At 46.8% G+C, this 25186-nt stretch overlaps 1 long non-coding RNA gene across 1 annotated transcript in view; it reads left to right on the forward strand.

Moving 5' to 3' along the window:
• The first annotated feature begins 1184 nt into the window (after window positions 1-1184).
• Window positions 1185-25186, forward strand: part of LOC146187833 (uncharacterized) — a 56547-nt gene continuing 32545 nt past the window's right edge. The window contains exons 1-2 of the long non-coding RNA XR_014707155.1: window positions 1185-1346; window positions 8730-8900. This is a non-coding gene — a long non-coding RNA (uncharacterized LOC146187833). The remainder of the gene's footprint in view (window positions 1347-8729; window positions 8901-25186) is intronic.

Genomic DNA, 25186 nt, shown 5'->3' on the forward strand with positions numbered 1-25186 from the left:
TGGCAGTCGATTCCGCATGTTGTCCTAAGTCTCTTTTTCCTATTCCGGGAGTTAACTATTCTGCACATTGAAGTTAATTTGGGGCGGGGGGGGGGGGGATGAAAAGACAACGGGGGTGTCATGTTTTGCTGCAATTTTTCTAAGTCGATGCGATACCTTATGTACGTATGTTACCACGACCGGCCTCACCCTTTCTTTTTCCTTCGTTTTCCCAGTTTCTTGCCCGGTTACCTCTTTAATCAACTTCCCTCCTATTTCACCAATCAAACGTTCCGGAAAACCACTTGCGGCCAGCCTGTCAACATACTGCACGTACCATTCTTGTTTTGTGTTAGTGAATTGTCTCGAGTTAAATTTCAGCGCGCCTACATGAACAGGCACGTCCCTGAAGTTCAAAGTAGATTTGCCTGAGTTTCGCGGTGTCGTTCCAGCCATTGAATTCTGCCACAGGGTCAAAAAGGTCACTCCAGTCTTCCGCATCTTCACTGGGTAATCCTTGGAAGATGGGGGGCTTCCTGGGCTGCACGATGACGACAGGTGTTGTTGACTGGGCCATGTTCAAAGTTGATGCCTTCCGAGATCGAATGGGGTCAGGCAGCAGACCGTGTTCGGGTTGTAGGCCTTGGAGTCGGCGGCTGGCTCGGTGACCTGTAGGCTGGTCCCCTAGGACGACAGGAACAAGGCTGGGGTCTTCGGATCAAAGGCAGCTCCTCCACCAGATGTCACGGGGTGGTGACCAGGGTGATGACACAAATGAAGAGTCTGTGATTGCACTGAAGAAACGGTTTATTTGGCTGGCTTGCGCCCGCAAAAAAACTAAGCAACTCGGCGGCCGCGATAGCAAGAAACGTGCTCGTCGATCGTCGAACAAAGAATGCCCGTCGCACTCGTCAACGCTCAATTTAAAGGCTGCTCAGAACAATCTAGATAACGTCGCAATTGCTACCAGCACAAGCTGGAACATTGTAGAAAGACACACGAGTGGCCGGAATCTTCGGGACAGATCTCGGTGCATCTTGGGCTAAAACGACACTGATAAAAGGTGCGTCTCGCGACATCGAGCATTAACAAACAAAGAATACAGAACTGATACGCGATCCAGAATCCGAGTGATAAGGCCGCATGCAGGCGGCTGTTCAAAAGAGCAAATACAGTTTTGCAGGTTTCGCCGCATTATCGCCAATGTCGCTGAACAGAAAGAGACGTGTGAGGTGTGCATCGCGGCAGCTGCAACGAACCATTATGTGGCTGTCTCATTGCTCGTCGGACGGCTTCGCAGCTAGCATGATTAATGGTTGACTGCTGCAGCAGCTGTTCAATCGCTCACGGCAGAATTATGGATTTAGGTGAGTGGCTCCTTTTTCACCTAAAACACAGTAACGACTGCGTAGTCTTCGTTTATTCGTTGCTTATCAAAACATGTATTTCTCTGCTCATTTGTAAAGTTCGTTCTGTAACTGCAATTCGTACCTAAATCAGGTACAATAACTTTCTACCAGTACATGACTGACATATCACTTAAGATTTTGTGTTGTTGAGTCTAGTTTTCTGTAATATTGGTTCGGGTCGGTGGCTCGGGTCGTTGGGTAAAATCTATGAGCAGTCCAGATTGGGTACTCAGCGCTATATAGTTTCGCCCCTTCGCATGCGTGTGGGCGCGTTGGTTACATGTGCGTTTTCCTGTACTTTGAGATGAGCACGCTTAAATTGCGCGGCTATACATCTGTTCCCGATTAACATTCGGCAACTTTGCACGCCTTTTCACTCTTTGTCGATTGACCTTTTCGCCGTAAGCGTACTGCGCTGCAGCCATGAACGTGTAAAAAATAATGAACGTGAGGCTGTACTGAACAGTAGTCTGTGGATTACACGATATGTCGGACAGCCTACTGATATTTCAGTGTAGAACGGACGGCATGCAGTGACACTATATACCGTGACAAAATTTCACGCTTCTTGCGAATTTATTCCTTCATGTGTTTTATTTCGTATCCTGCCTATGTGGTTTACAGTGAGAGAGCGGAATTTATGAAGTGCAACGGCATAGTTAACATCATTTTCTTGAATGGTTAAGTGGGTTGAATACACAAATGCCTTAAACAAAAAGCGAAAAGAAGCGCTTGAAGACGCAGGAACTTTTTTTCAGCGAGCACGATATTGTTTAACTAAAACCGTTATAGCTCTACTTGTGTGCTTAAAATTGAAGCCTCGTGAAAACGACAGGAGATGGGGCTGCGTCTGATCGCTTCGAGGCAGACCGTTTGTACCAGGCTCTTATTTCACATCTGACGCCTCAGTTGCCCGAATAGCCTTATACACGAGCTCGGCGAGCTTAAGTTGTGCGACTATAGCTACTTTCGAACCTTTGCTGGCTTAACAGAAAGTGCATTCTCGCTAGTGTACAGGTTGGAATGAAAAGAAAAAGCAACGAAAGCTTAGACCTCTGGAAGTGCCCGCCAGTCCATCTCGTGTTCTCTGTGTACCATATATGTTTCACTCTGGTGAGAATATCATCCATGCTTTAAGGACGAATTGTTGCTCACTGACTTTAACATTCGACACATCCCACTGCCCGAAGAGTTTCAACTGATTGCACCTCATGTATATACCTGTGCTGAACACACTCACGTTTACGTTGGCAGTAGTAAAGAAGAGATCTAGATCACTAACGGCAACCTCGTACCCTCACCTTCTGCTCGGGACGTATTACATAAAACACCTCGACTATCCGCCAGCATTTTCCGCCATACTCATCCTGCTGCTGAAGATTGCCCTGCTCGACACTGTACTGCCACGTGGACTACTGAGTAACCGACTTAAGAGCCTGTTCATGCTCATTAAAAAGAATAATGTGTTCTAGGTTTCTAGAAAGAAATATTTTCAATTGTTCACTTTCTAATATGTTGAAGTATATGAGCACAAGTTGATGTACTTATGTGAGTGTTGTCAAGGGTATAGCACTGTTAATGTTACAAGTTATTGCTCATGTCACTGTGCATCTTTGTTAATAAAGTGACTGGAGGAGTCACGAAGGGCTTTTGTTTACATAATCTAGGGAAGTTGTGCCGAATTCGTTGATGTTACGCACCTTTGAAAAAGCTCTTAGGTACACGTATATCTGTGTGCTGTTTAGTCAAGTACTTTAAATTGATTGCTGTTTAGGTTTGTATGTGGCCAAAAATTTTAAAAGAACTCATGTTATCTGTACTGCTTCTATCCCTTGTCTTGATCTTCTATTGTAGTCATTTTAATCTTTTAAAAAGTGCGGTAAAATATGTGATCACAATATTGCTTTCTCTGATATTTTTATCATTTTTATTTTGTGTCTCTTGCATCCCTTACACAATGTCAAGTTGACTTTGCACTTGGTCTTGAATAATTGGGCTTTATTTTGTTCATTCTAGTACTACAATCACAGGGCCTATTTTTTTATTTCCATTGCAATAAGAGTGATATATTTTAGACAAGCTCTTTTCGAAGCAAGGCTTCATCTGAGCTTGCTTTATTGGGTTGCTTGTTGAACTTCATTCTGTTTGAAATGCCAGCAGTAATACTGTAATATGGACCCATATTTGAGTGCCTTGCATGCACATTTATTGCGATGTATTTTTTTGCAAACCGTTTGCAAAAGTAGTGCCTTGAACATACCTGCATATGTTACAATCCTTTGTTTTTCTTTAATGTACACAATATTTGGGAAGAATGTTATGTATTTCCTCTAGTCTTGGAGATGTTGGAGTCTATGAACAATTTGACTATCATACCGACGTTTGTCATTTTTCACCTTTGAAAACCATTCTTTTGTTTGGCCAAAATTTGTTCCATTCCAATCGAAATTAAGCAGACCTCTGTATTTTTATCCCCTTCAGCAAGTTGCAATAAACGTTTTGCCATATTTAGGCCAGCCATTGTGGCGTAAAAACGTTACACTTTTTGACGCATGTAAGCTATGCCTAACTCGATGAGGTATACCTTTGTAAAGGTTACAGCGCTAAAAAAGCTGCGTAACCTATGCATAAAAAGAAGTAACATTTCCCGTTTGTACCTTTTACAAAGGTTAAAAGTGGAAAGGGTACATTGTGTAACCTTTAAATTATAGATATACTTCGATGCCAAAATGTGCACCTTTACAAAGGTTACCCAAAGGTTGCCATTTTTAAAGTGTAGGAACTCCCCCTGCTATTCCTAGCGCCAATGCCATAGTCACCTACTGCCTGGCCTTCTGTCTGCTTTTTCCCTACCTTGGCATTGAAATCGCCCATTAGTACATTATACTGCGTCTTTACTTTTCACATTGCCGATTCTACATCTTCGTAAAAGCTTTCAACTGCCTAGTCCTCAAGCTACATGTGGGTGCATAGGCCTGTACAACTCAATGTATACAGCTTATTAGGCCTAATTACGATGCCTGCCACCCTCTCATTAATACTATAGAATTCATCTATATTACTCGCTATATACTTGTTGACAAGAAAACCTACTCCTAGTTCTCGCTTCTCCGGTAAACCTTGATAACACAGTACATGCCCATCCTTCAGTACAGTATATGCCTCATTTGGCCTCCTAACCTCACTAAGCCCTATGACATCCCATTTCATACCCTCTATTTCCTCTAACAGCACTGCTAAACTAGCTTCACTAGCTAGGGTTCTAGCGTTAAACTTTGCCAGGGTCAGTTTCCAATGGCGGCCTATCCAGCGGAGCCAGGAATTCTTAGCACCCCCTGCTGCGTCACAGGTCTGACCGCCGCCGTGGTTAGTTGTTCCGCATATTACATTCCGCATTTTCCGCATGGTGACATATTACTCTACATTTATGCCTCACATTTACTCCTTTCTGGCTGTACTGCGTATTTCGCTGTATAAATGGGTCTCGTGGAAATGGCAACTGAATTTGAAGAAACAAAGCGCGCTATGAGTAACGCCAACTTCCTGCTTCATTACGATCTGGGTAAATAATTAAACGTTTAGTGCGGCACTTTAACGTAAAGACTAGATGTAATCTTCTCTCCTGGCATTACCAGTATGGTACATCAGAATGCATTTCGCTCAACGGCGCTGAAGAAAGCTGATTGTAGTAATTCACAACTACAGAAGTTAGCGCTGGCATCAGTTTATGGAGTTGAGAAGCTTCGGATTTATCTATTCGGCAACCATTTTACCTTCGTGTCTATCATTTCTCGCTGACCGGTCTGCTTTGTCTTGACAAACCCATTCAACACATGGGCCGTCACAAGTATTCAACATTGGGCGCTGTTTTAACCGCAGGAAACGTGCAGAGTGGGTCAGCGAAATAACTCAAGTTACTGATATTCTAGTGGAACTCAAGAAGAAGAAATAGGCATGGGCAGGACATGTAATGCGAAGAGAGGATAACCGATGGTCGCTTAGGATAACAAACTGGATTCCAAGGGAAGAAAAGCGTAGCAGAGGGCGGCAGGAAGTTAGGTGGGCGGATGAGGTTAAGAAGTTCGCAGTGGTCAAATGGATGCCGCTAGCACAGACCTGGGTTAATTGGAGATATATGGAAGAGGTCTTCGCCCTGGAGCGAGTATAGTCAGGCTGATGATGATGATGATGATGAACAGGACTGAATACCGGAAGGAAGTGCTAAATTCAGATGAAAACGCATTGAACCGCTTGCCTTCGCTAATACGTAAAAATAGAATTCAACAAAGCTGGCAAAATATGTCTTGGACGCACTGGCATTAAATGATTCTGCTCTTTCCGCGCAGAATTTGGCAGACATGAACAATAAAGATGAAATGGTTCAACACTTCTGAGGCTTGCCAAGCCAGCTGTGCAAAGACGAATAGTGGTACAAGTCCTTTTCTGTACGCAGGTATGAATTAACAGCAAGTAACAGCGTTATCTAGTGGAACCATTGTGTTGTGGGGCCGGGAGCAACGCAGGAATTCGTTTTAAAGGAGCTTAGTGCCACGTACCCCGACATTAATGCAATGACGACACTGGCCCGCACAATGTTTTGATATGCTGGGTTATATAACGATGTTACCAAGCTTGCGATGAATTGTCCGCAGTGTGGCAGCATTTTCTCATGGCCGGGGCACGCGTTCCGGCACAATGGCCAAAAATGGGCCCATCAATATTGTATTTTGCAGATGTGCAACGAATGAATGAATTATAGTGTCATCTGCTCATGGACGTTCAGTGTCCCACGACGGACACAACATATTTGTCCGCACTGATGCTGAGCAATTCGATCGATGCAGTGCCACGGAGACATGCGATAGTAGAAACTACAGACGATGTGCTACAGAATATCGCTCATTTGGCCTCCGCATGGCTGTCCATTTCTGATAATGGTCCGAAATTTATGAGCGTACTGAGAGCTCAATCTTCTAAGCAGATAGCATTCATCATTTAACAACAGCTTCCTGCTATCCAGAATCGAATAGTTTGGCAGACAGTCCGAAGCATAAAGACAGTAAAGAAACACAAGAAAGGAGATTTCCAAAGTCGACTTGCCAAATTTTTATTTATTTATTTACAATAACATCATTCCTATGGAGGACTACCATAAGAGTGGCTAGGTTACATAAAAAGTACCCATATAATAGTAAACTAAAAAATGCAAAATCAATACAGTCATGGCCAAAAAGAAAACAATTCATGAACAGCCATACCTACAGAACTAAAATATTACTGGATTGTTTATTTCAATTTAGCGCTGTTTGGACAAAAAAGGAATTCCTCATGCAGTCTATTGAAAATCTTTGTTCTTCTACAGGCTTGCAGTTATTATTGCGCGTTATTTGGAAAATGAGCTGCTTTATGTACTTTTGCTTGTCAGTCATGACTACATTATTTATAAGGAAATAGAAAAAATTTAACGCTTCTGCTTTCCCCTTAACTGAAAGGTGGGAAAATTTGCTTTATGACGTAGCGAAGAAACTAAAAAAGAGAAAATAAGCATAATAAACGTGCTGAGAGGGGGCTAAGGAACCATGATTCAAGCCATCGGCCGACGCTTGGTCAAGATTGGTGACCCTACTGGTGTGCAGCGGCGATATATGGGTCAATTTCAACAGCGCGGATCTCCGATGTTCAGGAAAGAAGTTAGAGAAGCACAAAAGTCACAAATAGGCACACAGGACAGGCGCTATTTGTAAGTGTCTTTTTGTTACATTGTTAATCTTTCCTTTAATGTACAATGCACCAACTAGACGATCAATCAGTTTTACTAGAGAAACACGGCTTACTGCATAGTGGAGCTCGCAGTCAGAGGCCACCTCACTCCGCGAAACGCAGTCAGCAAGCAACCAGGCCGCTCCCGTCAGTTAGCCCTCATGAGTTTGAGGCGAGCACCTCCGGAAAATCAATCGAAGATACGAAGGCAGCAACAGAACCAGTTTTTCCCTAACACTCTTGCTGCACTCAGAAACACTGCGGCAGGTTACAGCTGCAAGGGAAAGGAAGTGCGGTATTTAATCTCACTATATTATCGTGTAGTTCCGCATCCGCATTGACTCGGGAAGCATTCATTTCGATATGGGAGGCATCCGTCGTGGCACCGGCATTCTCAGCTTCCTACAGCATAGAAGCTGGCTTCTCTCCCCGTCCCTCACTATGTACACTGTTTGAAAACGCTGAACGATACCAATAAATGCCTTTTCCTTCCTCCTCTCTTGAGTGACTATCTTTTTCATATGCTGTGGTGCGACCCGGGCCTGATAAGCTGCTAATGATAACAGCCAGCAATATTTGTTGTTGGGCAAGTTGGCGGAACATAAGGGAAAACAGCGCTGGAAGACGAAGGACAAGAAAAAGGACACACAGCTGCGCTAACAACTTTTATTCAGAAAACAGCCGAACCGCGCCTTATGTACAGCCAGAAGAACGAGGGATTTATGCGCATGCGCCCACCTCAAGACACTAGTCACGACATCCGCCCAACAAAGACCATAACTAGCTTATCAACACCAACCAAGAAGAGGCGCTGCCAGAAAGCGAACAGATGGACAACAGAAGCAGGAAAACATACACCGAACAATAAACCAAAGCCAAAAACCGCAGAGGGCGATTACAAAACGCGTGTAAATGATGAAGATGAAAGGCCAACAACCAACCCGGCTAAAGGGTAACAAAGAAAGGACAAAATTAGAAAGCAATAAACATTGCATGAACGCGATGGCAGAGCAAAAAGAACAGTCAAGAGGCACCGCGGCTAATATACTGGCGGAAAATAGCAACTGAGACCAGTCAAGGGTAAAAAAAAAAAGAAAGTAGCTGCGAGTACTTGCCAAATGCACCAACTCCCCATTCTGATGCTCCTACGTATTTCCTTTTCTTTTGCCCGATTTGTAGCTAATACCGTTCTTATGTATACACATTCGCCTACCCCTTACAGGACTTCGCTATTTATTGTAAACTGCATTTCCACTTTAAGGTTGCTAGATATTACATTAGTCGCCTGCCTATTGACTTTTACGCGTCCTTTTCTCCTTTGCTTCTCTGGGCATTTACTCAACATTGTAATTCATCTCCTGAGCTACTCTGCATGGCGACATCATCTGGGAAACCCATGCAATTATTAGCGATTGGATTGTTTAAATTGTGGCTAGCATTTTAAAGAAATCGTGTACAACGAAGTATTGTAAAACATTTTTTTTGTAGAGCATGTTGTAGTTTTCTGGTTTTGCTTTGAAATATACAAAAAAGAAAAATTTAGGTTTTAACATTGCTTGCAAACTGTGTTTTTATATGCAGGAGAGCATTGTGGATTCATTTAAGAAGTGGACCAAGGAACTGAACCGAGAAGACCTGTGCTTCACTGTTACAACGGCAGTGAATGCTATCAGTAACTATCCTAGATTGGGTCAGTCTTATGATGGCAGAAATGCTACCATTTACTATATGCGACGAGCGTCTAAGAGAGAGGTAAGAGTATTATTTATGAATAAAAGCTATGTAGTTGTCAAGAAGTATAATTTACAGTGTACAAAATGCAGAGCTTATTTTGAAGTCCTTGCCTCGAAATCATACAAAAAACGTGGTGAGCCACAAGCTTACCTTGCAACTTATGTTCCCTATAGTAAGGTGTACTGATGGTGACTAAAATAAAGGTACCTGGCTTGATTTTGTCAACATCTGAATAGTTCTATAGTAACATTGTATAAGAGCTAGTGTCAAATGCCAGTTTTCGATTACCTGCTTATAAGACTAGCATTTCACAGTCCGCCTAGTTCATAGGAGCCGAAATTTAAAGGTTACCTTATACATTGAAACGGTCAGCATTCGCAAACGCAAGCGCCGAACAGGTTAAGATATTTTGAGCTGTCGATAAGGGCGTCCTCAATTTAAAAAGAGACATCCTAAAACTAATTTTTTTTTATTTGGTAAAGAAGTGCTCAGACTTCTTAGGGTTCAAGGCCTAAGCATCATAGCCACAACGCGATATAAATGCCAGCGCCAGGCACTTCCTGGACCAGCACATTGTCTCGCATGCCAACTTGGTAACGCGTAATTGTGTCAGCTGTTCGAGTGCAATGAAACGAGTGAAGTAAATAAAAAAAATATTTCACTGCGCACACAGTGATTGTTCAGATTAAAGTAACAATTTGGTGGTGGTTATAGGAGCAGTCATCATCGTTGTACACCGAGGTACTGAAGGCTTACCGTATAGGTCGCGATGAATTTAAAGCTGACATAGGAAGTTGCATATTGGAGGCCACAGCTACATTTACAATGTGTACCCGTGTGGAAGCACTGGTGCGTGGCTGACACCCCTCGACATGTAACTAGATACGTCGAGCATCCCGTCAGTGCTTTTGAATGTCATAGAGAAAGAATTCATGGGCGCCCACACTACCATAAATATATCTTGTTATTATTCGGTTACAGAGTGATAAAGCGTTGTGCCTGTCCTTGTGTTTGTTTGCCTCTTCTTTGTGGATCGTCTTTTGTTTGCGCTTCAATGTACCTTAGGATTTCAGTATTGTTGTGGAAAGACTATACTGCAGGGTTGGTAATATTCAAGCTACATCTAGGGTAATATATTGATACAGCCACATATCAGCACCTTTGAGCGTAGTAAAGGTCGTTTCTTTCTTCTCCTTTGATTGACGTTGGGCGCGAAGGATGACGACGATGACGCAGATGCTGACAATTGAAAACAAATTTATATATCAGAATAGCCTGATTAGAGTAGAGACGGATGGTTCGCAGGCCGACGGGAAACGTGTTTCACCCGATACGTGACGATGTCGAGCTCGGTCACTAGAAGCGCCAATGAAATGAATAGGAATTTTCGGCACTGCAAAAGTCGACGTCTGAAAGAGGAATCTCACAGTCCAATGGGGCTTAACATTGCTCCTCTACAGGCGCTAGAAGTATAAATTTTCATGTTTAGGGCTTGACAGCTTGACGATGACACCAAACGTTTTTTGGTCACTTTGAGCTGCTAAGAAATATATCGTTAAAGGAAACGTACACAGCGGTAAACGCTACTTAAATGTCAGACACACACTGTTGCAGATTCGTGACGGAATCTGCAAACAGACCGAAAAAGACGAAGACGAGGTTTGGGAGCGCGCGTGAGCTAGTGACTGAGCGCCATGTCGATAGATTGAGAAACGTAAGGACAGCGGGGATTAAACGCAGTGTAGAGGTGTCCGCCCTGCTTCTTCTATAATTTTGGTGCCGAAACCCGAGAGGGTAATGCGAGCTCCTCCATCGATCATTCCTGGAGGTTAAAGGAGGAACGACAACGACCCTCCAGGAAGAGGGAAGAAATGGGCCTCAACGAGACATCATGGAACGCATAAAAAGGAAGCGCGTCATTCAGCGAGAATTTCAGACCCGGCTGTGCCATGAAGCAAGTAAGCTACTCAAATCGAACGAGCGGACGATAAGTGACCTAAAGCTTATTCACGCCAGACTAAAAGCTCCAACAATGGTCTGCGCATTCTGAATGAGAAAATGCATGCTTTTAAGTTGACTATTGTGCAGAAGACATCTCAGCTGTACAGGAGTACGATGATATTGCCAGACGAACGATGATGCTCCTCAGCCGATACATCGAGGGCCTTCAGGTGCCTACTCTCGTGGTCGACAGCCGTCATTTTACAAAGCCAGCAGATGAGCTCCCTGCAGCAGCAGCATCGCCTTACGAACGCAGCTAGACCGGAAATTTTCACAGAACCACCTTTCGACTTAACCACCGATTCTGCCATTGTGTCTAAAGAGGAGGAGGAATCAACATTTATTGTGCCCAAAATAATTCGGTGGTGCATGCTTGCACCAGATGGGGTGGTTCCTTAGTTGCGGGACCCATATGTTCCCAGCTCCTGGCCGCTCTCCGTCAGGGCGAGCTGGATGGATAGGGCTGGGCTGGATAACAAGGTTTGCCATCGCTCAAGGGGTTGGGGATTGGGGGTATTGATGGGAAGGGGAGGAGGGTTTTTCTTTGCAATCTGCCAAAACGTGCGGCAGGGTGCCTTTTTCTTTTTGAAAAAAGGACAGAGCATATCGTGTTCCGCAGGGTGCATGCGGTTCATCAATACGGGATGCGCGAGCGATCCCGCCTGCGCTCGACGCAGGATCGTCTGTTGTAAAGAAAGGCAAGTCTTAAGTGCCACCCTTTTCACGTCGATGCCTGATTTCCATTTATTCGCGTCAACCTTTAAGGCACCTACGGAGGAAGCACAGTACAACGAGGCATCACAGAAATTCATTGATAAGAGTGATTTTAAGTGGTCCTAGTGCGATGTCAGCATTCACACAGGAGCGGCTACCGTGCGGTGGGAACACCTTTACGGCAGACGTATTGCAATCACGAACCTACCCAGACGGAGCTATCCGACAGCGAAGAAAGTATTGAGCCAGTTGCACGCATTAAACGGCGGCCAGACGCTTCTGTCCAGTGTACAAACAAGATTGGTTTCGGACCACCACTGGAAGAAGACTGAGAGAGCGCAACATCTTGATCCTGTAAATGGTGACTCAGTGCAAGAGAAAGAAAGCCAACCCCAGAGAGTCGCCTTTAAAGAACTGAGAAGTGCAACTTATAGAAATAACGTGCGGAAGAAAGACGCTTCGACAGGGATTCTAGCAGACACGCAGACTTTTTTATAGCTGGCTAAAGAGGCCGAGGTGGCAAACGAAACTCCTGCCTCCAGTGTTATTGCAGAAACGAAAGAGCGAGGTAGGGCAATGCCACAAGCAGTTGTGCAGTGCGCAAGAAAGGGGAAGAAAGGCAACAAACCATCGAACAGCCTGATAAAGTGGCGACAAGGGTTTCACAGGCCCAGAAAGAAAGCTATGCCAGTGCGCAGAAATGAACATGGTGGAAACCCTCAACATTGAGTCAAAGTGTTGTGCTGTGTTGTACTAGAGTGTGTGTATGAGTTTTGTCAGCGTTGACATCATAGATATGCGTCTAGACTTTCGACCTGCGCTGTAGCGCCCTACGGATCCATCTTTTCTGCACAGTTGGTGTTCTGTTGTGGAAGCTGGAAGCCGGTCTTTGTGCTGTATATCATGTCATCATTGACTTCATCATCGTGGTCATCAGAGCCCAGTGATGTGACACTGTTCCAGCATTGAGCCGTCTAACCTCAGGGCGCGGAGCGTGTTGCAGATTCCCGACGGAATCTGCAAACAGACCGAAGAGGACGAAGATGAGGTTTGGGAGCGCGCGTGCATGAGCAAGTGACTGAGCGCCACGTTGGCAGATTGACAAACATAAGGACAGCCGGGATTAAATGCAGTGTAGATGCGTCCTGGTGTCCGCCTTGCTTCTTCTATACACGCACTACAGGAATGAACCCAGCTTAGCCTGAGCGTCGTCGTTTTCGCAACACCACACCAGCGCGTCGTCGTCATCTCAATACGGCGCTCCATAACAATATTCCCGCGCTGAGCACCGTCCCAGTCCTCCCTATGCAGGAGATCTTGAATGGCACGGTTTCAGAATAGTGACACGCACGAGTTCTGGATGAGGGGATGTGAAAGGGTACTTGGGCTTTGGAGGAGCGATCTCATACGTCACATCGGTGACTTGCCGCAGGACGTAGTAAGGGCTCACGTAACGAGGCAGAAGTGTCTCGCACGTCTCCACACGGCGGACCGGAAGCCGAAGAAGTACGAGGGAATGAGGAGTGTAGTGAACGTCTTGGTGATGAAGGTTATAACGATGGTTTTGAGAGCGCTGAGGTGCGCCAAGCCGGTCTCGAGCACTGTGGCGGGTGGCATCAGTGCGGGCGATGGTATCCGAAGCGTAACTACAGAAAAAGTCAAGAGGCAGCAAGGTGTCGAAGGGGAGTAAAGGGTCACGGCCGAAAAGTAGATAAAAGGGAGAGTATCCGGTGGTATATTGGTATGAGGAGGTATAGGCGATTGTGACGAAAGGTAAGAAGACGGTCACGATAGTGATCGGACACATACATAGCATGTCGGTCAGGATGCGATAAAGGCGTTCAGTAAGACTGTTGGCTTGCGGATCGTAAGCCGTGGTGAATTGATGACGAGTAGCGCATGAGCGGAGAAAGTCATGAACCACTTCAGAAAGGAAACAGCGGTCACGATCTGTGAGCAGTTGATGTGGAGCGCCATAAATCAAGATTACATCATGCAGAAGAAAGTCGGCAACGTCAGAGGCGCAGCTGGTGGGGATAGCCCTGGTTACAGCATATCGAGTGGTATAATCAGTCGCTACAGCAAACCATTTTTTTGCAGAAGTCGACGTCGGAAAAGGCCCAAGAAGTTCGAGGCTCACACGAAAAAACTACTCAGTCGGCACTGAGATTCATTGCAGGGGCCCACTATGTTGAAGCGAGGGTGTCTTACGGCACTGACATAGCTTACGAGTGGCGACGTAGCGACGGACAGAGGGGTAGAGACCAGGCCAGAAAAACTGGCGTCGCACACGGTCGTACGTGCGTGATACCCCCAAGTGTCCTGCTGTAGGGGCGTCGTGAGGATGGGCGAGGACAGTAGAGAGCAGATGAGCCGGAACGACCAGTAAAAGGTCCGCGCCAACTGGACGCATATTACGTCCGTATAATGCCTTGTATGGAGCACGAACATGCTGGCGGAAGGATCGGGGTTGCTGCTCTGCTGGTCTATGATTTGTTGCACGGCAGGATAACGACGCTGTTTGAGCCGATATTGATAAAGTCCGAGATGTACAAAATGTAGTCGTCCGCAGTATGGTCGGACAAATCGGGAGGATCTACGGGATGGCGGGACAAGCAGACAGCGTATTGGTGGAAGTGGCCGGACTTGTATACCACTGTAAATTCGTACTCTTGAGTTCGCAAAGCCCAGAGACCTATGCGGCCAGTGGGGTCCCTAAATGAGGACAGCCAACACAAAGCATGATGGTCTGTCACTACACGGAAGGACCGCTCAAACAAACAAGGGAGGAAGTTGGTCAGCGCCCAAACAAGTGCAAGACATTCCCGCTGAGTAATTGAATAATTGCGCTCAGAGGATGAAAGCAGGCGGCTTGCATAAGGAATGACGCGGGAAGAACCATGCTGGGACTGGGCACGGATAGCAGCAATACCATGGCCGCTAGCAACGGTGCGCCGTTCGGTAGGTGCAGAACGATCGAAGTGCGCCAGAACAGGTGGGGTGGTGAAAGCAAAAATAAGCATCGTGAAGGCATAGGCTTGGTCTCAGCCCTATGAGGAATGTACGTTTTTTTTTGCAGAAGAGAGGTAAGCGAACGAGCGATGTCTGCGAAGTTTTGAATGAATTGGCGGAAGTAAGTGCAAAGGCCAGGAAACTACGCACGTCACTTGAGATTCGCGGGGTAGGGAGCTTGCGCACGTCTCGAACTTTGTCAAGGCCGGGCTGCACACCATTTGCATCCACTAAATGTCTCAGGACATTGATTTGGCGCCGGCCGAAGCTGCATTTTTTGGCGTTTGCTTGAAGACTGGTGCGGTGAAAAACGGCCAGGATCGTAGAAAGTCGCTCAAGGTGGGTTGCGAACGTGGAAGAGAAATCGATGATGTCATTTAAGTAGCGTAAACGTGTTGCCCATTTGAAGCCACTGAGGAGCAAGTCCATCATGGGCTCTAATGTTGCAGGAGCCTTACAGAGTCCTTACAGGCACAAATTCGGCTCTCTCGCGATCCCAATCGTCGACAGCAATTGGCCAGTAGCCTGAACGCATGTCGATGGAAGAAAAATAGCTGGCACCAAGCAAGCAGTCAAGCGCGTCGTCAATTCGTGGGAGAAGGTAAACAGCTTTCTTTGTTATTCGATTAAGGTGGCGGTAGTTGACCAAAATCTCCAACTTTGGTCTTTGTTTTCGATCAATACGACAGGGGATACCTAGGGACTGCAGCAAGGCTTAATAATGTTTTGCGCCAGCATCTGGTCAACTTCTTTCCGTATAACATGCCGCTGAATAATGGAAACAAGATGATGCTCACATGGTAGTTCTTTTTCGTGCGGACGGATACAACGCGCCGGATGCGTTCTTAGGTTTCGTAGTTGCCTGCGCGCTATGTAGAGTATACAAACACAGGCTATGGCTACCAGTCCATATTAGGCACGTGAAATCATCGCATGTGAAAAGAGAGCAAACTTCACGACGGACTCGGAGAGGGTAGACTATCAGAGGAAGACGATCAGTGTTCGGATCAGCGCATCTGGGGCGATGTATCCGTCCGCACGAAAAAGAACTACCATGTGAGCACTCATAGCGTACATATTGTTACGATGCGCAGTATTGAGATGACGACGACGTGGTGGTGTGGTGTTGCGAAGAAGACGACACTTAGGCTAAGCTGGGTTCGTTCTAGTGGTAAGTGCGTCTGACAGTTAACTAGCACTCACCGCTGTGTACTCCTCCCTTAACATGCATACTTCGTGGTGTTTGATCTGTTTTCATCGTCGCAAACTCACTGCGATGCAAAGAGCGAACCACGCCAGTCAAGCAAGTGTAAAATGAGGGCATTCCTGAAAACGCAAAAGTGCAAGCTGCCGAATGCCAACTGTCTAAACGGCTCGGACACACAGCAAACCCTTGCATGATGTATTGCAAGTGCCCCTGGCGAGCCCTGTTGGTAGCACGCAGCTTTGCTCGCGGAGGCGATACCGCGAGCATCAAGTTATCGAGATTGATCAACCGGATATGCCGGCGCACCCCCGCTCTTTGCCCCTGTCACAAGCTCGGTAATCACCGGAGGTCATCACCGACACATGACAAAAGGGGGGGGGCCGTTCGATGTCCGGCGTAGCCAGTAAGCAAACGTGGAGAATGAGACGAAGACGCAAGAAGATGTTTATAGGCTCAGAGCGAGGAATACACAAAACATTTAGAGGGCAGCAATTGACATTCTAAAAGGCAACGACATGAGTGAAGAAACAATCTAATTAAATACTTCGAATTACGTATACAGGGTCATGCTTTTCCGGGATGGAAGTAACAATTCAAGTAACAGCAAGGGAAAGAAAGCTCAGAGCAGTTACGCAGATACAATTGACTGGGAAACGCGGCGGCAGTCCATCACAGGGACGACGCAAACGGGCGGCACTCGAAGGCGACGATCCTTCCGGTGCAGCTTGCGGTCTGTGGATGCGATGCCGGTGGCGGCGCTCGGGTACCCCCCGGGAGTATGCGGCAGCTCGGGTTTCCTTCTTCGGGAGCGAACAGGGTGGACGGACTTTGGGGCCTCGGCGGCTCCTCTTTAAGCCGTTGTGGATGATGCCTTGTGCGCAGGGTCGGAGGCCGAAACAAATCCCACACTTAGAGCGCACAAATTAGATTACTCACAGAGGAAGGCTCACGTAGACACACCACATCTTAGAACTGCATGGCCGCCATCTTAGGTTTCAAGAAAATAACGCACAACAAACACAACAGTCACGTAAGCCCGGACTTCGGTTATTCTGGGGGTCCCATTGCCAGGGAAAAGAATATACGGATATACGAAGGAAGCTCTATACTTTGGACGTAGTAGAGGTGACTGAGGTGGGAACGTTCGACACAGGCAGCATGTACTCTTCTGCTCGAGCATGGAGAGGGTTGTAGCTAACACAGGGAAAGCTATACCGTTCCGAGGCAACGTGCACGTACGCGTTCTTGCGCGCCCGACCGATGGTCACATATACAGGTCCCGTAAACATAGGGGTTTACAGAACAATTCAAAGTGTGTATAAATGCAACATGGGCAAGTAATGGATGCCGTCTATAATGTGACACGGCCTCCCCTTTCGGAATATTATCGCATAATATTCTAGACACACAGAAGGCGGCACACGGGCCTATACTATACACAAGTAAGCTTGCCGGGCAAATATAACCGGTATATAAATCTGGCACATAAGTCAATTTACACGTATGATACAGCATTGAGTGTCAATACAGTGGATATCATGCGAAACAATCTATAACTGGCTAAGATAATTGGCTCCCACGCTTTCCCTGCCCTTTATATGCTCGATTCTGAACTAATACTTTTGGAGCAGCAAGCTCCAGCGCACGACCCTGCTGTTTAGTTGCTTGGCTCGTTGCATGTAGCGCAACGGTTGGTGGTCTGTTTGAACAAGGAACGGCACCCCGTACAGGTAGGGGAAAAACTTGTGAACCCCCCAAACCGATGCCAAGCACTCTCTCTCGATTGTGCTGTATGCTGCTTCCCTGAGGAGCAACCTTCTACTAGCGTAAGCCACTGGGTGAAGCGTCCCGCCATGCTCCTGCATTAGCACTGCGCCGAGGCTGGTGTCAGAGGCGTCTGTGCGCAGCACGAACTGCTTGGAAAAGTCTGAGAGTCGCAGTATGGGAGTGGTCGAAACTCGGCGCTTGAGTCCTTCAAAGGCTTCCTGGTGGACCGGAGTCCACTTTAAGGTTTTACTCTCACCCTTCGTCGTAGCTGGGTGAGGGGTTCGCTTATTCGAGCATAGTCTAGAATAAAGTCACGGTAATATCAACTCAAACCGAGAAATGCTCGTACCTGACGCTTTGGTCGAGGGGTTGGTGTCGCCTGAATATTCTCCAGCGTTTTCCGAAGTGGCGCCAGTTCACCACAACCGATGCAATTCCCGAGGAACTCGACGTTCTCCATCCCGAACTCGCATTTGCTTGATCGCACTGCCAGACCGGCTGCTTGGATCCTTGAAAAAAGTTGTCGTAGCGAAGAGAGATGCTCTTCCCAAGTAGTACTGGCAACCAGGACATCGTCATATAAGTGTTGCACGCCTGGAATTCCTTCCACAACTCTTTGCATCAACTTGGAAAATATTGTGTGGGCTGTCTTTACGCCAAACGGCATAAAACAAAATTGGAAGAGTCCCGCAGTTTTTGAAAGTGCAGTCTTGGGCTTGGATTCTTCGGTCAACGGAATTCGGCAATATCTTTTGATGATGTCCACCTTGGAGATGTATTTCATCTCTCCGGCTGTACGAAGACCGCGTCAGCTCTGGGCATGGGTTCCAAATCGGTGACCAAGACGTCGTTCAGGCGCTGGAAATCGTGCAAAGCCGGTTCGTGCCGTCCGGTTTCTCCACCAAAATGACTGAAGAACTACAAGGGGACTGCGATTTCTATATTATTCCCTGTTTCTCGATCTGCTGCACCTCTCTTTCGACACCTTGTCTCGTCTCGAATGGAAGGGGATATTACCTTACGTGCACCGGAGTGCTGGTGGTGAGCACTAACCGACATTCAGCCCAGTCCGTTTTTCCCGAAAAGTCGGAGAAAATGCGAGCGTGTTCTGAAATTACACTTCGAAGCTGCTGTCGTTCATCCACAATCATCAAGCTATCAGAAAGCTTCCCGTCTTGTTTGCCCTCTGTCTTCTGACAAGCCGGAATAGGAATAGCCCCATCGCTGCCCGATTGAGTGATGCCGCAGTCCGCGTGGCTAGCTTTCTCGCTCCTCGTAGCTTTTAATCAGGTTGGCGTGAAAAATGTTTCTCCCTCCTGCTGTCTCGATTACGCAGTCTGCTTTACCTTTCTTTTCCTTGATCTCGAAGGGCCCCTTTCACTGAAGTAGTAGCTTGTTGTTATCGGTAGGCAGCAAAATCAGGACCTTGTCTCCAGGATCGAACATCCTTCGTTTGGTCTTTTGCGCGCCAAAATGCGCGGCCATTATTTCGTTGTGTGCGGTTTTCGATACCGCCTCGCGGTAACATTTTGGGACAATCCGCTGACGCAGCACCTGCCCAGTTTTCTTTGTGTAGCTTCTGTATATTAGCCCATCTTCCCGTCGGGATTCTATCTTGCCAATTTGGGAAACAGAAGGCTCGAGCGACGAGTCCTCTGCTTGTTGATCCGCGTAACTGTTTCCTTTCGGCTCCTCCGCGACATTGGGCGTTTTGAGCGCTGTTAATATAGCAGTTAATAGAGTATAATTCTATAGCATTAATGAGAGGGTACCAGGCTTCGTAGTTAAGCTTAATAACCGGTATAAGCTGAAGGTTGTACAGGCCTACGCACCTACATGCAGTCAAAATGACCAGGTAGTTGAAAGCTTCTACGAAGATGTTGAATTGGCAATGAGGAAAGGAAAAACAGACTATACTAATGGGCGACTTTAATGCCATGGTAGGGAAAAAGAAAGCAGGAGACCAGGCAGTGGCTGACTATGGCATTGGTTTTAGGAATAGCAGGGGGAGTTACTAGTTGAGCTTGTAGAGCGCAAGCTTACCAATAGTGAAAACCTTCTTCAGCAAACGGAAGAACCGAAAGTGGACATGGAAACATCGTAACGGGAAAAGTAAAAGAAGAAATTATTTCATCATCTGTCCTAACCCCGCTATTATGCAGGATGTAGAGGTAATAGGGAAAGTGCGATGCTGTGACCTCAGAATAATACAGGCTCTCGAATTAGTATAAATCTAAGAGGGAACAAAATAGATCTGTTAAAATGAAGTCCATCAACGAATTATCGGTGAGGGGAAGGGCAGAGAAGTTTAGGGTCTCGCTAGAAAATAGATATTCAGCTCTAACCGGTGATGATGACTGTCACACGCTCGGTAATCACCGGAGGTCATCACCGAGACAGGACAAAAGGAAGGGGGCCGTTCGATGCCATTCGATGCCTGGCGTAGCCGGTAAGTAAACATGGAGAATGAGACGAAGACGCGCTCACTTGAAACAACAATAAGAAGATGTTCATAGGCTCAAAACGAGGAATACACAAAACATTTAGAGGGCAGCAATTGACATTCTAAAAGGCAGCGACATGAGTGAAGAAACAATCTAATTAAATACTTCGAATTACGTATACAGGGTCATGCGTTTCCGGGATGGAAGTAACAATTCAAGTAACGGCAAGGGAAAGAAAGCTGAGAGCAGTTACGCAGATACAATTGACCGGGAAACGTGGCGGCAGTCCATCACAGGGACGACGCAAACGGGCGGCACTCGGAGGCGATGGTCCTTCCGGTGCAGCTTGCGGTCTGAGAATGCGGTGTCGGCGGCGGCAGCGCTCGGGTACCCCCCGGGTGTTCGCGGCAGCTCGGGTATCCCTCTCCGGGAGCGAACTGGGCGGACGGGCTTTGGGGCCTCGGCGGCTCCTTTTTAAATCCTTGTCGACGATGCCTTGTGCGCAGGGTCGGAGTCCGAAACAAAACACACACTTAGAGCGCACAAACTAGTTCACTCACAGAGGAAGGCGCACGTAGGCACACCACACTTTAGCACTGAATGGACGCCATCTTAGGTTTGAAAAACATAACGTACAACAAAAACAAGTCACGTACGCTCCCAACTTCGGTTCTTCTGGGGGTCACATTGCCAGGGAAAAAAGAATATGCGGATATACAAAGGAAGCTCTATACTTCGGACGTAGTAGGGGTGCTTTGAGTGGGGAGCGTACGACACAGGCAGCATGTACTCTTCTGCTCGAGCATGGAAAGAGTTGGTGCTAACACAGGTAAAGCTATACTTTTCCGAGGCAACGTACACGTATGTGTTCTTGCGCGCCCGGCCGACGGTCACATATCCAGGTCCCGTCAATATATGGGGTTTACAGAACAATTCAGCGTCTGTATAAATGCAACATGGCCAAATAATGGATGCCGCTTATTCTGTGACAGCCGCACATCTGCTGATAGAGCGCACTGGCATGCAGGCTTTCCCAGTTCGGCCACAGCTTGCGTGCTCCGTATTACTTTTGGAGCACCGGTACACTTCCCAACACTCGACAATAATCTCGGAGGAGTCCATCTGTACTGTATTAGAGGCAATTTAAGGGGAAAATGAAGAAAGAAAGTACTTCATGTCAGTATGAACAAAGCGGTTGGATCATTCCAGTTGGTAAACTCCGCTTCAAAATTTCAGTAGTTTCTGTATGCAATTTTCAGATGCCTATGAATTGCCATGTGATCTAGAAGCGCTCAAGAGAAGCTTTCTGCTATAGCCGTCATTGCCTTTTGACAATCACTTTTTTCTTTCTTCGTTTCCATCATACATTTAAGAATTATTGCTACTGCAAGTATTCAACTATTTTAATTATGGTTGTTGTTATTATTCAGCAATGTGAAAGTTCGTAACTGAAACGTAGTTTCCATTAGTGGCCGTGGGCGCCACCACTATTCGTATACGCGGTAATTTTGACCAATCAAAACCATCATTTGCTTACATAGCCTTTTAGTAAGTTTCACAAATGGTAGTATTAAAGAGCTCTGAGTATGAATGGGCGCTATCAGCGCACATGGCGAGCATATCCCATAAAGTGCCGTTGGACTGCCCAGTCGTGCCGGTGTATTGAGGCGATATCCAATAAACATCAGACAAGCAGACAAGCAGATGCTGGTTGCATGCTGACCAAAAATAAAACTCTGCAATATAAAGTCGTTAATTATATATGTAGCGAATGGTCACTTAGCTTTTGTGAAAACTGCATGAGAGCAAACGAAGCCTAGAGCATATTTCAGCGCGTTATAGTTGAACGGGCGTGCACAGTTTTGATCAGTATGGCCCGACATTCTCCAACTTTTTACACGCGTTGTGTACATCCACGAGGAAAGAAAGACATCTTTCAATTCACTCATCAGTACTGTCATGTGGTGACGACAAGGCCGTTGGCGACAAAAGAGGAGGGCTGAAATTAACTGTAACAAACTCCTATTGGGCTGACGTGCGCTCGAAAAAGAACTAAGCAATTGGCGGCGGCGATAGCAGCAAGCGTGCTCAGCGCTGGTCGATCTACGAATGCCCGTCGAAGCCTTCAATGCTTAATTAAAAAGGCGGCGAAGAAACATCTAGAAAAAGTCGCTAACGATGACTAGCATAACCTGGAACACTTTAGGGACACACGGCAGTGTCTGGAAACTTCGATATATATCTCGGAGCTTATTGTTCGCCAAAGACAATGATAAGCCTGCTTCTCGCGACAGTGAGCATGAAAAACAAAGAATATAATAAAGAATAGAACAAAAATGAGCATGCCGGTGGCTTTCGAGAAAGAACAAATAAAGACCTGTGGTTTGCAGCACCAACTCCCATTATAAGAAAGTAACTCGATGCTTAGAAACTTAACACGTATAGGTAAACAAAATATGTAAAATATAAAATCACGAGACTCTAGCGCGCGTTAAAAGGCTTCAGGCGTTCAGTATTCATGATTTTTAAGGAGCGCCTGGCGGCACTGGACTGTGGTCGTGCCGTCGGAGATTATTCATGGTTAAGCTATTATATGCGCTGCTCGGCGTCGCTTCGTCGCAAGTCGTATCGTCGGGCGTCGGTGTTTTGCTGGTCTTTGCTGGCAGCCGGACGAGTCATTGGGCTCCCTCAATACGGTGGAGATAGGGGCGACGTCGAGCTTGTCTTCTGTCACGTACGGCAGCATCGCTACAAGCAATGACTTCGCCAGGTGGAGCAGGGTCGCTCTGGTTGCCTCCTGGACGGCCGTTTTATACGCAAATATCAAGCACGGCACGATGGCGTCTTGTTTTCGGCATCGACGTTCATAGTAATCATGTCCTCAATCGTTTTGTTAAGGCGCTCCGTAAGTCCGCTGGTCTTGGTATGGTACTCTGTTGTACATCGGTGGTTTTTATGACTGCAGGGCATGATGGACTGCAGGGCATGATGGACTGCGAGAGCTCTGCCGTAAATGATGTTCTATCCGTGATGATCACTTCCGGGGTGCCGTGTAGCAGTAGAATGCGTTCAACAAAAAGCTTGGTCACTCCTGCCGCGCTACCATTAGGCAGGGCTCTTGCAGCTGCGAATTAGGTAAGGTAGTCAGTGACCGCAATAATCCACCTATTAATGGCAGAAGATGTTGGGCAGGGGCCGAAGAGATCCATACCAATTTGCTGAAATGGACTATTCGAGGGTGGAATGCGGTTCAGTAGCCTGGAAGGTCTGATCAGGGGCGTCCTGCGTCTTTGACACTCATCTCATGTTTCCACGCAATGGGCAACGTCGGCAGGCAACCGCGGCCAGTATTACATCTCCTGGATTCGCTGCAATACGTGTGCAAACCCGAGATGCCCGGTTCTTGTTACATTGTGACATTCGTGCAGAATTTCCTGCCGGAGGCTGTTAGCACCACAAGCAGCTGCGGTGTCCTCTTTGGTGCGAAGTTGTTCTTTATGAGGACGTCATTGCTTGATGCCAACGACGACAAATGACGCCTTAAGGAAGGGAAGCGGTCTTGCTTTAAGAGAGTAATCGGCTTGAGTCTATGAAATCAGAGCCTGAGTTTTGCTGTTTTGCGAAACTGCAGGACCCAAGAAGGTGTCTTCGTCGTCTTCTTTCGAGGCAGCATCGACAGGGGCTCGAGATAAGCAGTCACCGTCGGACTGCTTGCGGCCAGACTTATAGACTGCAGAAATGTCAAATTCTTGAAGACGTACGCTCCATTGGGCAAGGCGGCCGGAGGGGTCATTCAAATTGGCGCATGGTGATCACTTACTACCAAATGGTCGACCTTATAGGTCAAAAGCGTAACTTTTTGGGCTTGTTGGTGTGTGAACATAGCGGAATTGTAGCTCTGGACAGGACACAAGACACTCGTGTTCGTTTCGTTTTGTGTCCTGTCCTGCTCTACGCTGCAATCTCGCTAAGACCGTATAGGTACAGGTGGAACTTGACATTGCCTAAATTATCGCGAAGCACTCATTCTCGGTCATCGAGTAATTTTAGAGAGTCGTGCTAGGATGTTCGATAACATTTTCCACACCGGCATTCCTCAGAACCTGAAGGCGCCTAGGCTGACGCTGCTTGCGTCGGTCTTAAATTTGAGTGTGGGCGTTTTCATCAAAGCGCCCGAGGGCAAGCGAAGACTGGAGGCAGCGCTTAACTTCCTCGAATCATCAAGCTTGAGGGGCGTTTCATTCAAATGGGTTATTTGCTTCTTTAGGATGCGTCAAAGGCTCGGCGATGAATGTGAAGTTCTTGACAAATTGTCGGTAATATGCACACAGTCCCAGCAATCGGCTCACTGCTTTCTTATCACCGGGCTCTTGAAGCTATGCAATCGTAGCGGTCTTGTGCGGGTCTGGGCGAACTACCTCTTTATATACGATGACTCAGAAACAACAGCTCTTAGTAGGCGAAGTGACACTTCTCTGCTTTCAATATTAGCCCTGACAACTAGATCGAGTAGAGCACTGTATGAAGCTTATTAGGTGGTCTTCATAGTTCGAAGAGAAGACAACGACGTCATCTGTGTATACCAGACAAATCTGCCACCTAAAGCCAGCCAGTGCGGTATCCATTACTAGCTGGAACATGGCTGGTGCTTTGAGCGAAGGCCAAAGGGTCTTCCTTGAACTCAAAGAGACCGTATGGTGCGATGATCGCTGTTTCTCGTGGTCTCTTTCGTCGACCTCATTTTTCAAGTACCTACCCAATTTTCTGGTGCATAGAACAGAAATGATTAGCGCTGCAGCGACGGTCTAGAGTGTCATCGGTCCGAGAGAGCGGGTAGACATCATTTTTGGTACGTTGTTTCATCGGTGGTAATCGACGCAAGAGTGAAGTGTACCGTCTTCACCGAAACGCTTGCTGCCGCCCAGATGCTCCTCGATGATTAAAGCACGACATCACGAAGCATTTGCTCAACTTGACCGCGTGTGGCCTGGCGTTTTCGCGGCGAGACACGGTAGGGGAATTTGACCAAGCAGTCGAGCGTGTTTGTTCTGGATGATGCGGTGCTTTGCCAACAGATTCTGTCTCACCTTTGAGGCTGAAAAAAAAGCAGTTGCTGTAGCTTTCAAGTCTATGCACCGACCACTGCTGCTGAAGAAGCT

This window comes from Amblyomma maculatum, chromosome 5 (genome assembly GCF_055883805.1).
Source record: "Amblyomma maculatum isolate TAMU_Amacu chromosome 5, ASM5588380v1, whole genome shotgun sequence".
NCBI classification, from domain to species: domain Eukaryota; kingdom Metazoa; phylum Arthropoda; class Arachnida; order Ixodida; family Ixodidae; genus Amblyomma; species Amblyomma maculatum.